Raw genomic sequence first — 14,896 nt, 5'->3', positions numbered from 1 at the left:
ACATGTACTAAATCCATATCTCAATTATGATTTTTATATGTGAGTAGTTTAAAGTGTTCTTAATTTTGTAAGCTGTGATCAAATTGTTTTCCATTATCTTATTTCTTGCCAATTTTACTTATTGATTTTGTTTGTTTATATTTCCATGCATCAAGAAGATGATTGTTATCGTTTTTTAATAAAACAGTTCACTTGAATTTGATATTCATTGCTTCATTTGAAAACAACTAAAATTCAGTCTTACAGAATTTTATTTTCTTTGTCTCAAAACTGAATTTTTTGACATTGCAAATTAATGTGAATTCTAAATATTTGCTAATTGTCTTGTTAGAAGTGTTCTTTTAAGTTGACCTTCAGCATCATTTTCTAGTAATGGATTAATTAAAGGAAACTGCTGAGGGTCATTGTCAAAATGTTCATCAAGCTCATCCTGGTGCAGGATGCAAATGTTATGGAGTATGCATGCTGTGATGACGGCCTTGACAACATATGCAATGTCATTCATTTCTATAAACTGGAGTCTTCAATTATTACTCTGGTTCCTGATAAGATTTGATTGAACTTGATTTGATTCCTCGTAAGATTTCCTCTATTCCTGTATGGGGTTATCAACCACCGTTTGCATGGATATCCCCCATCACCTAACAAATGGCACTGCCCACAAAGAGTTGGGCCCCTTTGTCTTAATGGAGAATTTTGAAAAACTCGAGCATCATGTACTCGACCAGGCCATCCACAGAAAACGTCTGTAAAACGTTTATCCCCTCTGCACACTGCTTGCAGAATAATTGAGTGAAATTTTTTCCTATTAAAGTAATCAGTTGCGTGTCCATGAGGGGGCTTTATACATATATGTGTAGAGTCAATTGCTCCAATCACACCAGGAAAGTTTCTTTTTTGCTCAAATTCATCATTTACATTCTGTACATCAGTCGGCCAAATCACAAATTTTTGTAGAAAATGTTTTTGAAAACATCCAACATTTTCCTGTTGTGAGAATGAAATGTTGACTCGGAAACGTTGAATCGGTCTGCAATAGACCTTATTGTTTCTTTGGATCCAATATACCAAAGCATCATCAACAAATCTTTGTCACGTGAAATTTGAGGTCGTCCAGCAGCTGGTTCCCGGAGCATTAGTTCAGGAATGTGCCCAATGTTTTCCAAAATAGTTTCAAATGTAGTTTTAGAAACACGAAAAAAGGTCTTGAAAGTATCCAAGGAATATCTTGATACAACATCTTGTATAAAGCTTTCAACTCGAAACCTTTTCCTTCGCTCCTGTCTGAAATCAAAGATGAGACAAATGATATGCATATTGATGGCTTGAAAAATGGTTTGAACTCAGTGTTTAGAGAGGAAGGGAAAGAAAAGAAGTAACTCTTAAGCTCTGAAATGATTTAACAACTGGTCTACTAATTATATTTGGTAAAGCTATCGGCTATAAAATGCAGCATGCACGTTATATGATGTGTCCTAGGTCGCATTTTAATAAATATTTATCGTATTATTTATCATTCGTTTTTCACAATTTACGAATAGTAATAGCAAATCACCGTGATCAATTGATTTTGTACACTAAGCAAGAAAAAATAAATAAAAAGCTTAAAATTTGTAATAAATATTTGTAGTAACAAGTCATTATACCCATTAATGAATGCTGCACAAACAACAAATGAAAAAACGTCGTCTGGTATGTCAAAATCTTCATCTTCTATCATCATAAGTAATGCTGCGCTAACCAACTTTCGTTTCGACGCCATATTGATCAGAAGACACACTGTTCGATTAACTACAGTAACCGGAAGTTGGAATATTGTAATTTCCTCTTCTAGAAGGTACAAATCGAACCGGCCTTATGAAACGTGAACTTTCAAATGCATCTAAGATATTATACACATCTAAGGTATTGTACCACTATCAATTTCCACTTACATGTTATCTATTAGAGTGAATAGGACGTTAATGATACCAAAACTGAATCTGTGGTGAAAATATAAATTACATATTATTCAGGGATTTGGTTCTGGCTTTTTAACACTCATCCACGGGCGCGCTTCCGGCGAAGAAATGCATCGATTTGATTAAATTCTTGCGCCGATCCACGTCCGAGTCTTCTTACCGGTTACGGAAAATGACGAGCGCGTGATCCGATTGACTTCATTGGCAATCCCGTAATTAAAATAATTATATTGTTTAGAAAGTAACATAAACGTTTTTAAATTCCAGACAAGCCTTTTCACAGCCTCAAACGTTTTGTTTTTGCTTGGTTTGAAAGAGAGAGAAAAAACATTGCAGCTAATATGACGTCACAATGTAACTGTTTACATCCATTGCGTTATATTTCCCGAGTTAAATGAAGAGGCGGATAAAATTTCTATAAGTCGTTTTGCAAGATGTTAATGGGCTTCGCTCATCTCAACGGTCACACCGTACAATATATTAAACAACAATACATCCCGTTTGCAATTCGAAAGACAGTTAAAACTAAACAAAACTAACCAACAAATTCAAAGTTGTAAAAACCTAAGCGTAAATATATCGTATATTTTTATTTTTAAAAAACTCATGAACTCGTTCATCCATTTAGTCGTATTACTCTTTTCCTTTTGATGATTGGATAATAACTGTAACAGTGATAATTATCCCATTCATATTTAAACAAACTAAGTGTTTGAATTACAAATTGCACGTCAGTCTTGTATTTTTGGCATTCCAAGTTACATGTAAAACACGAATAACAGTAGAAGCAACTAACGATCAAAACAATATGGCGGCGCTCATATGGATCACAAAATTTTCAGTGAACGTATATAGAGATGATCTCTATTGTTTTCCTGATTTTCTCAATTTTTCTTTTACATACGTGTTACCTTTAGAACTTTGCTTCGCGGACGGGCTGAGTTTCGCTCTGTAATATGTCTTACGGCGTGACCGTGTTTGAGGGCGAAGCAAAAAGTATTGGCATTAGCATCTATATCCAAAACAAGACAAAAATCAACCCGAAGTTAGCACGAGGACAGAGCTTCATTAAAGCATCCTAATTTTGGACATTTGATCCGCCTATATATTGAACGCGGGAAATATAACGCAATTGATGTAAACAGTACATTGTGACGTCATATTCAGCGTCGTTATTTTGCAAATTTACAAACAAAGCGTTTGAACCACAACAAAAAACATGGCATTAATCGTGGAGTGATTATATATAATTAAGAAAATAAGGTTTACATGCTTTTACGGATTTTATGTAACATCCCAGAACGACGTGAACTAGGGTAGACGAGATTCAAAATGGAGGAATACATGTCCACGCGCTAATATTCGAATCGACGCCATTGGTACCAAACTTTTCAAGTTCCATAGGTATGGTTTAATTTTTCATTATTTTCCTTTTAAACATGTATATACGTGTTACCTATAGGGAGAGCTCCGCTCTCACGGCCCTTCGGGCCGTGAGAGGGCTTCGCCCTCTATTAACATCGTTCAATCGTGTACGCAGCCAAACAATCCTTTGCCAGTGCAGCGACAGGATGAAGCCAAAAAGGAACAGATAGAATCAAGACTGATCGATTGATTGTTTTTCCAAGGTGAAGATAACGAACTGTGACCAATCTCATAATTCCTACAATACAATAAAACGTCCCTTCCAAGAATATAATCGTTACCATTGTCGGCGATGGGTTGCCAAACTTTCACATGTTCTCGGCGCTTGCGGCCGTTTGGCGGGGAGTGATTTCTATCGTGTCACGACTGCTGTGAGAGTCACAGTTTAATTTGATGTACTGCAACAAGCAAGGAGTACTGTGGACCTTTCTATCCCGGATCCCCACGGGACTCGAGCTCGAGACAAGGACAAGCATGCCAGCCAAGGCAGTGAAGCACGGAAACGTTATCCCCCCCCCCCCCCAAGTCAGGAGGTACCCATTCAGCCGGCGATAGAGGTTTAACCCCGGACGAACGCTACTCTCCCTTCTCAAGGTCAACCTAGTGAGTCACTGCATCTATTTGATATTACTTAGTAATGGACTTTTGCGAAAACGACAGACTTTCACAGTCAACGGCTGACTTGGACATTTAAACCTGCGTATTGTATGGAAACACGAAATCGTTAAATATATGCAATGTCGAATTGTTGGACAGAATATAGGGAACTTCTGCCTCGCTCTTGAGCTAGCCTTTTAGTGATTTCTCTTGATCACGCAGATTAAGCAAGGACGAGCGTGTTCAAACCGCTGCACGTTACAAAATGGTGACAGTGTAGTGACTGGTGTTTGGCTGTCCAGAGGCCTGCTTCAGGGATAGTATGTTTGGAACTCTGGGACTGTGTGCACGTGGTTTCGTCCTAGGACGACGATGGTAGTTGTCGTGAACGGTAGATGCTTTTGCTGAAGAGAGGCCAAAAATAAGAGAAGACCCATGCTAAGCTTCGGGACGAAACTTCCATGAGCGGGGGAAATGTACCAGACAGTATGTAGGGGATTTTCTACGGCCTCGCTAGTGAGCTAGCCTTTCTAGTGATATGGTAGAGTCTCTCTCTAAGCAACTGCGAGCGTGTTCAGATTGCTGAACATTACAATATTATTTGGGTAGGCCAGTTACTTTTCAAACCACTTGAACTTTCATTTATCTGACAATTATCAAAACATAAAACACAAGGCTATTGATTCATTTAATTTTTGCATGCATACTTGGGTTTAAAATTTTCACTCGCACAAATACCTTGATTCATTGTTTAAACGTTACAAAATTCATTACATCATGATAAATCGAATGCAAGTTTATCATGCAGGAGTTTTGCGTTTTACTTTATCATGAAAATACATGACGTTGTTATACAACTTTATTCAATCAAACACACAGGTACAACACAGAACATGATAAACATACCTGCAATTCGGAATTTTTATTTGAACAATATTTTATTCACTAATAAGTCAATGGGACTGGGCAGCAGGGATAGCCTATTTCAGCCCTCTCCCTAATTCGGAATTACAATTCGGAATCACATATGCATCTGCACTAATGCACATCTGTAGCTCTCTGGGAAAATATTTGGACACACTAGACAGCTACAAATCCACCCATTATGAAAACTTAAAAGTGCAGGTCGCTGTATTCTTGCATCATCAGATAAAAAAATTCCGAACATATTTTCTCAGTATATTTCTGTCCAAACATTTGTTAAAGCCACACGTGAACGGAAAACTCATATCTTCAATTGATTTCGTTTGAAGAGAAAGCCATGTTAGGTAGCAATCAATTCGAACCCCGTTGATTTTGATATCTGTTCATTTTATTCAATATGAAGTACGTAAATATTGAAAAGAAATCCTAGTACGTTATGGAAGCCATAAAGTCTGGTCCCCTTTCTCCAATTAATCTTTTCAATACTGACATATAAATATAGCTTGGCGGGGATGGAACTGGAATTGTTTCATCTAAAATATATTTAAGGGCCTCCCACGGCATAGCATTGAAGACGATATATGCTATTTAAATGGTTTACACATAAACACTAAATACTAGTACCTAGTTTGGCCCCGTCCTGGAGTCAGAACGTCTACCCCGAAATTTACAATTTCGGTAGAGGTCTTCCAGCTCTACATAACCAGATCTATGTTTACAATTTTTCTTACAGATGTAAGGAAGGTTTTTTAACATTGGTCAATGTTTGCTCCATCCTTAAAGTCCCGGGGGTGCAGGAGTCCTGAAATTTATACTTTATACCCCCTTGTCCCAAAAATGCTTCATACCAGATTTGAAAAAAAATAATAAATGGCAGTTATAGTATCAGGAAGAAGTTAAGAATGGTCAAGTGTTCACGCACAGCACACGACAACGGACGCTGACCAATTGCTTTAGGTCAGGTGACCTAAAAATATTGATGAGGAAATTAAGTCACATAGACTTTACTGTTTTAGAAAGTGTACGAGTATGGAAATGAACCGGAACAACTCTATAATGTTTGGATAACTTGACCATTTCATCGGTTCATCACTTATTCCTAGGTGTATGGTTTGATAAGACACTTTGCATGCAAAAGCAAATCTCATCTGTGTCTCATGCTTGCTATCATCAACTACGTAACATCGGACGAATACGGTCGCTCATCACAGAAGATGCGTGCAAGACCCTAGTATATGCCCTCGTGACATCTCGGCTCGACTACGCCAATGTTCTTCTTTTCGGTATTAACACAACCGACTTGGCAAAACTGCTTCGGATACAGAATATGGCAGCACGAATCATCACTCGTACCAAGAGAAGTGATCACATAACTCCAGTGCTGATTTCTTTACATTGGATTTCTATTGACAGGCGCAGTCAATACAAACTTATCCTCTACAAATACAAGAAGATGACACCAAAATACTTGGAGGAAGTGATTACTGTTTACCAACCGAATCGTTCCCTAAGCTATGAAAATTAACTAACATTAGGTAGACCTAGATGTCGAACCTCCACATATGGAAACATGCGCTTGGATGTGGCAGCAGCTACACTCTGGAACTCTCTGCCTGATACCCTCCGCCGTTGTCAGAATTTGAACACTTTTAAAAAAACATTTAAAAACATCTTTTTAGACTTGCATATTATTAGTATTATAGGTGGTTAAATCTTTATGGTTTCTTTACCATCATTTTAACATGACTTTTTCAAGTGTATAATTGTATATTTATTTCAACTATTGTATTTTATATCATTTGATTGTACGGCGTGGAACTTTTTTCATGCATATCATGTTTTAGTAATTTTACTTCACATTATTGATGTTTTTCTAGCATTATTTTGATATTATCTGTCTTAATGCTATTATAATTTCCTTTTACTACGGTTATAACATGCTGTATCATTTTTATTTTTTAGAGTGGTTATTTATGGTCATATAGGGCGCTATATAAATAAATATTATTATTATTCCTGAATACAGATATGTCACGAAAAGGTTTCCGTATTATATGCTCGTATCAAAGTCAGCCGTTGACTGTAAAGTCAGTCCATTTCGTAAAAGTCCAATATTCACTTAGTTCATATACGACAGGCAGTTCTGTTCTCGTAAAGCACTCGCACCACACAGCTTGTACAAATACTCAAACTTAGTTTCTGTATACATATCGTCTGGCATCCACGATATGCAAATTCATATCCTGGTCATGCCCTATATTACATAATTATATACTTAGTATTGCTGGTGCTCTATTAGTATGTATCTCAATGGCAAATCTATGACTCAATTTTGATTGTATCTATTGTCATTCGTGATTCAAGGTACTTGGTTATCATACGTTTCATGGCCTTTCAATAGGCATGGCTGCCGAGTCGGTCAAGCAAAGGGTACTAGATAGTCAGATCAATGCTACAAAATTCCAATGCTTGCTTACCTTTCATTCACTCCATTCTTTGAATTAGTCCGTTATGTCGAGTTGCTTTGTTTCATTCATCAATACATGTCACGTGTATCTGGATAATGTTCAGGTATACCTGATTGTGCCGAGTTGGCGGTACAACATAGACCAGGGGCTCGGACCTCAACCTACCACGAGGTTCAATTTGAATTATATTTAGGGCCCCGCATGAAATGCGGAAATCCCTATAGTAATAACATTGTCCGTCCGTTCGTCTATACTTTCTTTGTGACACGATAACTCAAACAGTTTTCTTTGTACAATTTTCAAATTTTGTACAAAAATATTTAACAATAAGAGGAAGACACCTATAGATTTTGGGGCATGTCACTTTGTCTGTCTGTATGCATGTATGTCATCATCTTTTTTATTATGAACACTTTCTTTGTGACACGATAACTCAAACAGTTTTCATTGTACAGTTTTCGAATTTTATACAGAAATACTTTATTGAAGCTTAATGATAATTTAAGCGTGGTTTATTTCTTAATCGATTTATTTCAATTTATTGTTCATTACCTGTGACTCTAGTTCATCTTTGTAGTCTATTTTGTACTTATATCCATGTTAAACCAATGCTAACAAACCATCACCATAATATGACATTTTCTCACTATTTGAGTTATGTAATTTGTACATTTCCACATGGCTAAGGCAGAGCCCTCCAGCCATTGATCAAAGGTCACGTGGCTTTTCATCTTCGGATGGTCGCTGGACAGCGTCAGTACCAAGCTATTATCGCACATATTAATCTAGTAGATTTCTTACTCATACAAGAGTCATCTACGTTTTTCTCGGACCTAAAAGACTTCTGTGATGAATCAACTGTGCTATAACTTAATTTCATAATCTGGCTTGGAAAATATCGTGTTTTTTAAACGAACATAACTTTGGTGTTGTTATTTGTAACAACACCAAAGTTATGTCGCTTGGTAGGACGTTTACCAAGCGACAGAAAAATGCAGGAAATGCTTTAGACATGACAAACTATCTGAACTGGTCTGCTTTTCTCCTGCGAGAGAAATTAACAGGAGCTAACATTAACGCTTTTGCATAGTTTCCCCATCTCTGTTTTACGCAAACTTTATGTTGACAATGTGATGAACATCGAAACCACCGCTCGTTCCAATACGACAGAATTCTTAGATGGAAACAACATACGTGGAAACAATGTTAATGCAAGCCCTGAAATTGCCGTTAAATGAAGTCAGCAATTCTCATTCTGTTCCTATACACAGTGATGCCTCATTCAGCGCGAATAATCCCAGAGCAATCTGTCTAAACGACTCAACCGTCATGGCGCCCAACCTCGTTGGAATTCCCGGCGTCGTAAATTCTTTAATGCCTTCCAACCATGGTAAGCAGTCTAGCATCGATGGTAACTTCTAAGGAAACAAACGTTAATGCTTCCTTCAGCCTGCAAAATTATTACCAATCAAATGAAATCCAGTCACCTTCGTCCCAGACAGCGATGAAATTCGGAACCAATCCGGAGGATCTGCCATAAATGGATACGATTCCCCCTTCCATAAGGAAAAACATCGTAGAAGGTAAGGACGTCAATTTAGCCACCCTACTTATACCCTATGAACATCGTAGAAGGTAAGGACGTCAATTTAGCCACCCTACTTATACCCTATAACGAAGTCAACACTTCCGAAAAAGAGAAAGAGAAGGATAAAGAAGATCTCAGACTGAAAAGAAATTTGACAATTTCAGAATTCTCAATTGCGTTCGGGAAGTACAAAAGAGTCATGTGCCAGGCCTTTCCGAACCGGTGGGATGAACTGGATACATACGAAGCCAATATTATCGATATTTATAATGTCTACGGGGATAGATATTACGAATATCACAAATTATTTTCTCTCAGAAGATCAAATGCCCTTGCAATCCATAAAATCAAAGTTGATTGGTCGGCAAAGGACAAGGATCGATCATGTGCCATTTGTTCAGAGGTATCTCACAATACTAAATTATGTCCAACTTACAATAAGACAAACAATTCAGCTCATACCACATATCGTCACGGCAAATCAATCAATATTTGTGTTCTGTGCAAAAACAAAGATCATTCGGCCATTACATGCAGTTCAAAATCAAGCAAGACCAAGCCTAATCACTCTACTCAATCCTCTAGAACTCGTAAAGAAGAACAATGACTAACCAATCTAAAATTATCCGAACCTCTCATTTATATCGAACGACTTAAATTCGAACTAAAAAATTACACAAATTTGGAATTTGCTTCTTATATCTTAGAAGGTTTTATACATGGATTCGATACAAAAGTTGCAAATTCAGATGTAGGAATTCAAGAATGCAAAAATCTGTTTTCCGCCTTACGAAATCAAGCAGCAGTTGACGAACTTTTGTCTACAGAAGTTGAAAAAGGTTTCCTTTTTGGTCCTTACAAGACACCACCTTTCAAACAATATAGAGTTTCTTCTCTTGGAAATGCCGAACGAAAATACTCCAAAAAGAAAAGACTCATCGTAGATCTATCAGCTCCACACAACAATGAAAACCATCCTAGTATCAATGATCTCATAGACAAGAATGAATGCTCATTATCCTATGTTAGCATAGACGATGCAATTAAATGTGTAATCAAGTTTGGAAAAGGTGCTTTAATGTGCAAGACAGATATCTTGGATGCCTTTAAAGTGATTCCTATATTGCCATCTCAGTACCACCTTTTCTGTGTGAAATGGAGAAAATTGTACTATTTCTACACCCGTCTTGCTTTCGGATGTCGTTCCAGCACAAATTTTTTGACCAGTTCTCTCAAGCTATTTGCTGGATTGCCGAAAACAACTACCGGGTTGAGTGTATTCTAGATCTCCTCGATGACTTCCTCACAATACAGCGACCGGATTACCCAGCAGAACGATGGCTATTCTTACCTTGATATTCAATAAACTCAATGTTCCCCTGGAAAAAATATAACCATGTTTCAGATACAGTCATGGAATACCTCGAAATTATCTTGGATTCCAATCTTATGCAGGCTCGACTTCCCATGTAGAATCCCATGTAGAAGTACTTAGAATAAGAGATATGCTAGATAATTTTTGCGTAAAGAAATGTTGTACTAAACGTGAGCTCCTGCAACTCCTAGGACATTTTAACTTCGCCTCTCACGTGATCATACCTGGAAAATCTTTTGTCTCTTACTTGCTACGCCTAGCATCATCAATATGTGAACTACACCATTACGTACACCTAAATTCTGAATGTAAAGGAGACATGCACACGTGGAAGTTATTCTTGGAACAATGGAATGACATTTCATTTTTCTATGACATTGACAGGACGCCAGCTGACAACACGAACCTATACACAGATGCATCATCAATACTAGATTTTGGCGGTTACTATCAAGAACAATAATTTTGTGACAAATGTCCCAGAGATTTACCAAAGGAGAATGATAAAGAAATTTCCATGGCCTTTAGAATTATACCCCATTGTCATGGCTGCGATTTTCTGGGGTCATCTTTGGAATGCTAAACGAATATTGTTTTATTGTGACAATGAAGCTACAGTTAAAATAATACAAAAGGGCGCTCTAAAACTCTTTCTATTATGAAGTTTATGAGACAATTAACTTGGTGTTCTGCTGAACAAAACTTTTGCATTTATTCTGAACATCTTCCAGGAAAGACAAATCTTATAGCAGATGCTTTGTCTCGTTTTCAGATGAAAAAGTTCAGGCGCCTGGCACAAAACGCAAACAGTCAACCTCTGCGTTGCCCTCCCATGGAAAAAGTCCTTAAAGTTTTAACGACTTAGGTCTGTCGCGGCCGGGATTCGAACCCCGGCCTTCCGCATGCGGGGCTAACGCTCTAACCTCCCGGTCACCGCGGCGGTTCATGTCATCGATCAGAGACTGGATCCAGATGGACTTCCTTATGGACAGAAGCTGTCCCTTGGTGAGTAGTCATAGGGGATGTTTGTATTGGCAAAGTTCATCAGCCAGAGACAATCAGTGTAAACAAAACCTCAATTCTTATTAGTTACAGACATTCACACTTACACGCTTGATTGACATCACGATAAAGGAGGATTCAAAGTTTCGTCGGACCAAGGATGACGAGAAGCCAGGTCTCTCTATAGAAGACAGAGTATTTCTATGCATCATGGATACTGGATGCGAGCGAACCAGTAATGGTCACTGGCAAACACCCTTGCTATGCAGTGACAATCAGGGCAATTGCCTAACAATAAATCATTGGCACGACGGTGTTGTTTGATGTGAACTTGAGGTGTAACCCTCTTAAACAGAAGCAGGTCGTTGACTTGATGCAAAGACTTCTCGATACCAGTAATTGCTATGTAGACGACGGATTGTTATCTTGTGTAACGGAGGAAGAAGCTGTTGACTTGGTGCTTATATCAGGCTACATAAATTTGATTCAAACAACAGAGATGTTCTCTATTTATTTGCACCAGATGACCTAACAAAGAATTTGAAAGACCTTGACCTTGGAATTGTAAACCTTCAAATGCAACGGAGTCTCGGTCTATTATGGGATACCGAGAATGATGTCCTCACATTCAAAGTGAATCCAATTGATAAGGCCTACACCAGACGAGGATTGTTATATAATTAACAGTGTGTACGATCCGATAGAATACTTATCATTTCCATTAGTGGAACTCTTCAAATTAAAGGCGCGTAAAGTCGTGCTACCGGGACAACATACGTAAACATTACTGAGGCATACGTAATATAAATTATGGCATCGAATATAAAGCATCAATCGCAAGAAGGGGAAAAACCAATATGCACATCCGACACAATAACTTTTCTTGTAATTAATGGGATTCATGTGTTATTAAAATTATTCTGTCAGATTATGAAGACATTCTATTTTATCATACAATTTGGACAGGTTCATATGGCATGGACTTTGTAATAGTTCATGTAACACCCCCCCCTCTCTCTCTCTCTTTCTCTCTCTCATTTTCCAATATTTTAGAATAAGTTATATATTTGCCAAACTGCATTTGTTTAGACGTTTATAACACTAATTAACACAACAAATGCGTTTCCAAACTGTATCTTAGCTATTTTGAAAATTACAAAATATTGATTGATTTAGGACAGAGAACATCGTTGTTTGGAGTTTTTAAAATAGGTATAGTAGAGTTTTAAAAAAACATGTAACATCCTTGATAATCTAGTGCTAGAATCTTTTAAAAATGCAGTTTGACCAATGGCTATTTTATTTAAAAATACACCATGTACTTTGACTTTAAAAAAAGGGAGGGGGTGCTATGAACGTTTCGTTTATGTCCCAGTAATCTCGCAATTGCTAGCGAGACGTGTGCATTTTCTTACCAATGAAGCACAAGATTCATCAAAGCGCGATAACTCTAATGAGCTGGTAATGAGAAGTATTTGCACAACCTGTAGTAGTACAAGGAAAATCGTTAATGCGAGAAATGATGTCAGTTACCTCCAACTCAGATTGGGACAACCCGTTACCTGAATCTCTTCAAAGCAGATGGAAATTATGGGTGAATACCTTACCAAAACTTGAAGCTCTGCGAATTCCAAGAATGTATGGAAATATCTCTTTCAATAACGCATTCAAAAGAGAAGTTTTTGTGTTCCCAGACGCTTCAAAGGACATTATTGCAGCAGTGGCTTACCTTAAGTTATCAGAAGACAATCTTTACAACATCAGTTGTCTACATGGTAAAGCCATACCATATGATATATACTATATCATCATCCATCAGAACATTGTCTCATAAATCCAGATGTGGATTTAGACGTTCGCCCTGAGGTAAACAGTAATTAGAACAGGCTGATTCTCCAGGACAGTTTATAACATTCACAGAAATGTTCAACAGATTCTCCAGTTGGAATATACATGTACACTTTGTTACCCATTTGAAGTTTTGTGCATCTCGCTACAGTACTGTTAACACAAGCTTGACAAGCAATCCGTATGCTACAGATTTCCTGCAACGTTGTGAACAGGTTATCATTGTGTTGATTCAAAGAGACTCCTACAAACAGGAAATTCAACACCTTAAGAATGGTAGATGTGTTCCTCAAAATAGTTCGATTGGCCCATTTGAGTCCATTCTTCGATGACGGTGGACTGCTTCGTGTGGGTGGTCGACTCAACAAAGTCTCAGATGACATTATTGATGAAATTGCACGCCTTCCAAAATCATCATGCATCGTGTTTGACTGTACGTTATATTCACCAGAAAGTTTTCCATCAGGGACGCAACTTCACAGAGGGCGCTCTGCGCTCAGCAGGATATTGGTTCGTCGGGGCTAAATGAACCATCACATCAGAGATCAATAATTGAGTATTGTGTAAGGAACCGAGGGGTCAACTCAAATGACAGCATATGAGTGACCTTCCTGAGGATCGTGTTAAACCTGCACCACCATTTCTTTAAGTAGGTGTTGATACCTTTGTTCCATGGCCAATACCAGAGGAAGGAGTGCCAATCAAAAACGCTGGGCCTTACTGTTCACATGCTTAGTTACCAGGGCTATCCATACTGAGATCATTGGGGAACTCTCTAGTTCAGCGTTCATTGATGCTGTGAGACGTTTCATTGCAATTCGTGGTCCTGTCACTCTATTCCGGTCTGATAGAGGGACAAACTTTGTCGGTGTGTTAGATTCCTTTTCGATTGATGTTGAATTTGTGGAGGATGGTCCTGTTGCATAATTTCTTTCAACTACTTGGGAATTCAACCCACCGCATTCTCCACGTATGGACGGAGCATGGGAGAGGCTCATCGGCACCGCAAAAAGGATACTAAACTCCATGCTCCAACAGCATAGACACGAGGATCTCGCACATGACGTGTTGGTTACTCTCATGACTGAAATATGCGCAATAGTCAATAATAGGCCGCTAATTGATGTGTCATCAGATCCCGAAGCCTCTGGCCTGATATGCTCACATCATCAAGAATACTTACTATGAATATGACATCAATCCATTTCCACATTTTGGTTCTAAAGATGCGCTCAAATCGGTTTGGAAACGTGTGCAGTTACTGGCGGATGGATTCTGGAAAAAAATGAAGATTTGAGTATCTCCATCGCTTAAATACTCACAGGTGTGACACGGTAAAGATCCCTCCCTGCTCAATGGCCATAAGCGCCTAGCATATGCAGCATTTCACCGGCAGTGGTGACGTCTCCATATGAGTGAAATATTCTCTAGGGACGGTAAACAATATTCAATCAATCACTGTAAGTGGCAAGGACTTTCTACAAAACTTAAATCAGGTGACATACTATTAGTGAAGGACGATGAATGTGCGCGCAACCTGTGGCCTATGGGCAGAATACAGAGGACATTACCTAGTAAGGATGGACATATTCGCAAAGTTGAGGTCGTCATCTACAAGGAAAATAGGCGTACATTCTATGTGAGACCAGTTACTGAACTTGTTGCTTCTTGAGAGTGATTAAATTATGTGTTATGATACTTGCTATGG

The 14,896-nt window shown here is 38.2% G+C and overlaps 1 pseudogene; it reads right to left on the bottom strand.

Moving 5' to 3' along the window:
- Window positions 1–304: 304 nt before the first annotated feature.
- On the bottom strand, window positions 305–1,762 carry LOC125651101 (uncharacterized; annotated as a pseudogene).
- Between the last annotated feature and the right edge of the window lie 13,134 nt (window positions 1,763–14,896).

This window comes from Ostrea edulis, chromosome 5, assembly GCF_947568905.1.
Source record: "Ostrea edulis chromosome 5, xbOstEdul1.1, whole genome shotgun sequence".
NCBI lineage: Eukaryota > Metazoa > Mollusca > Bivalvia > Ostreida > Ostreidae > Ostrea > Ostrea edulis.
This window is presented reverse-complemented; position numbering and strand designations above follow the sequence as displayed.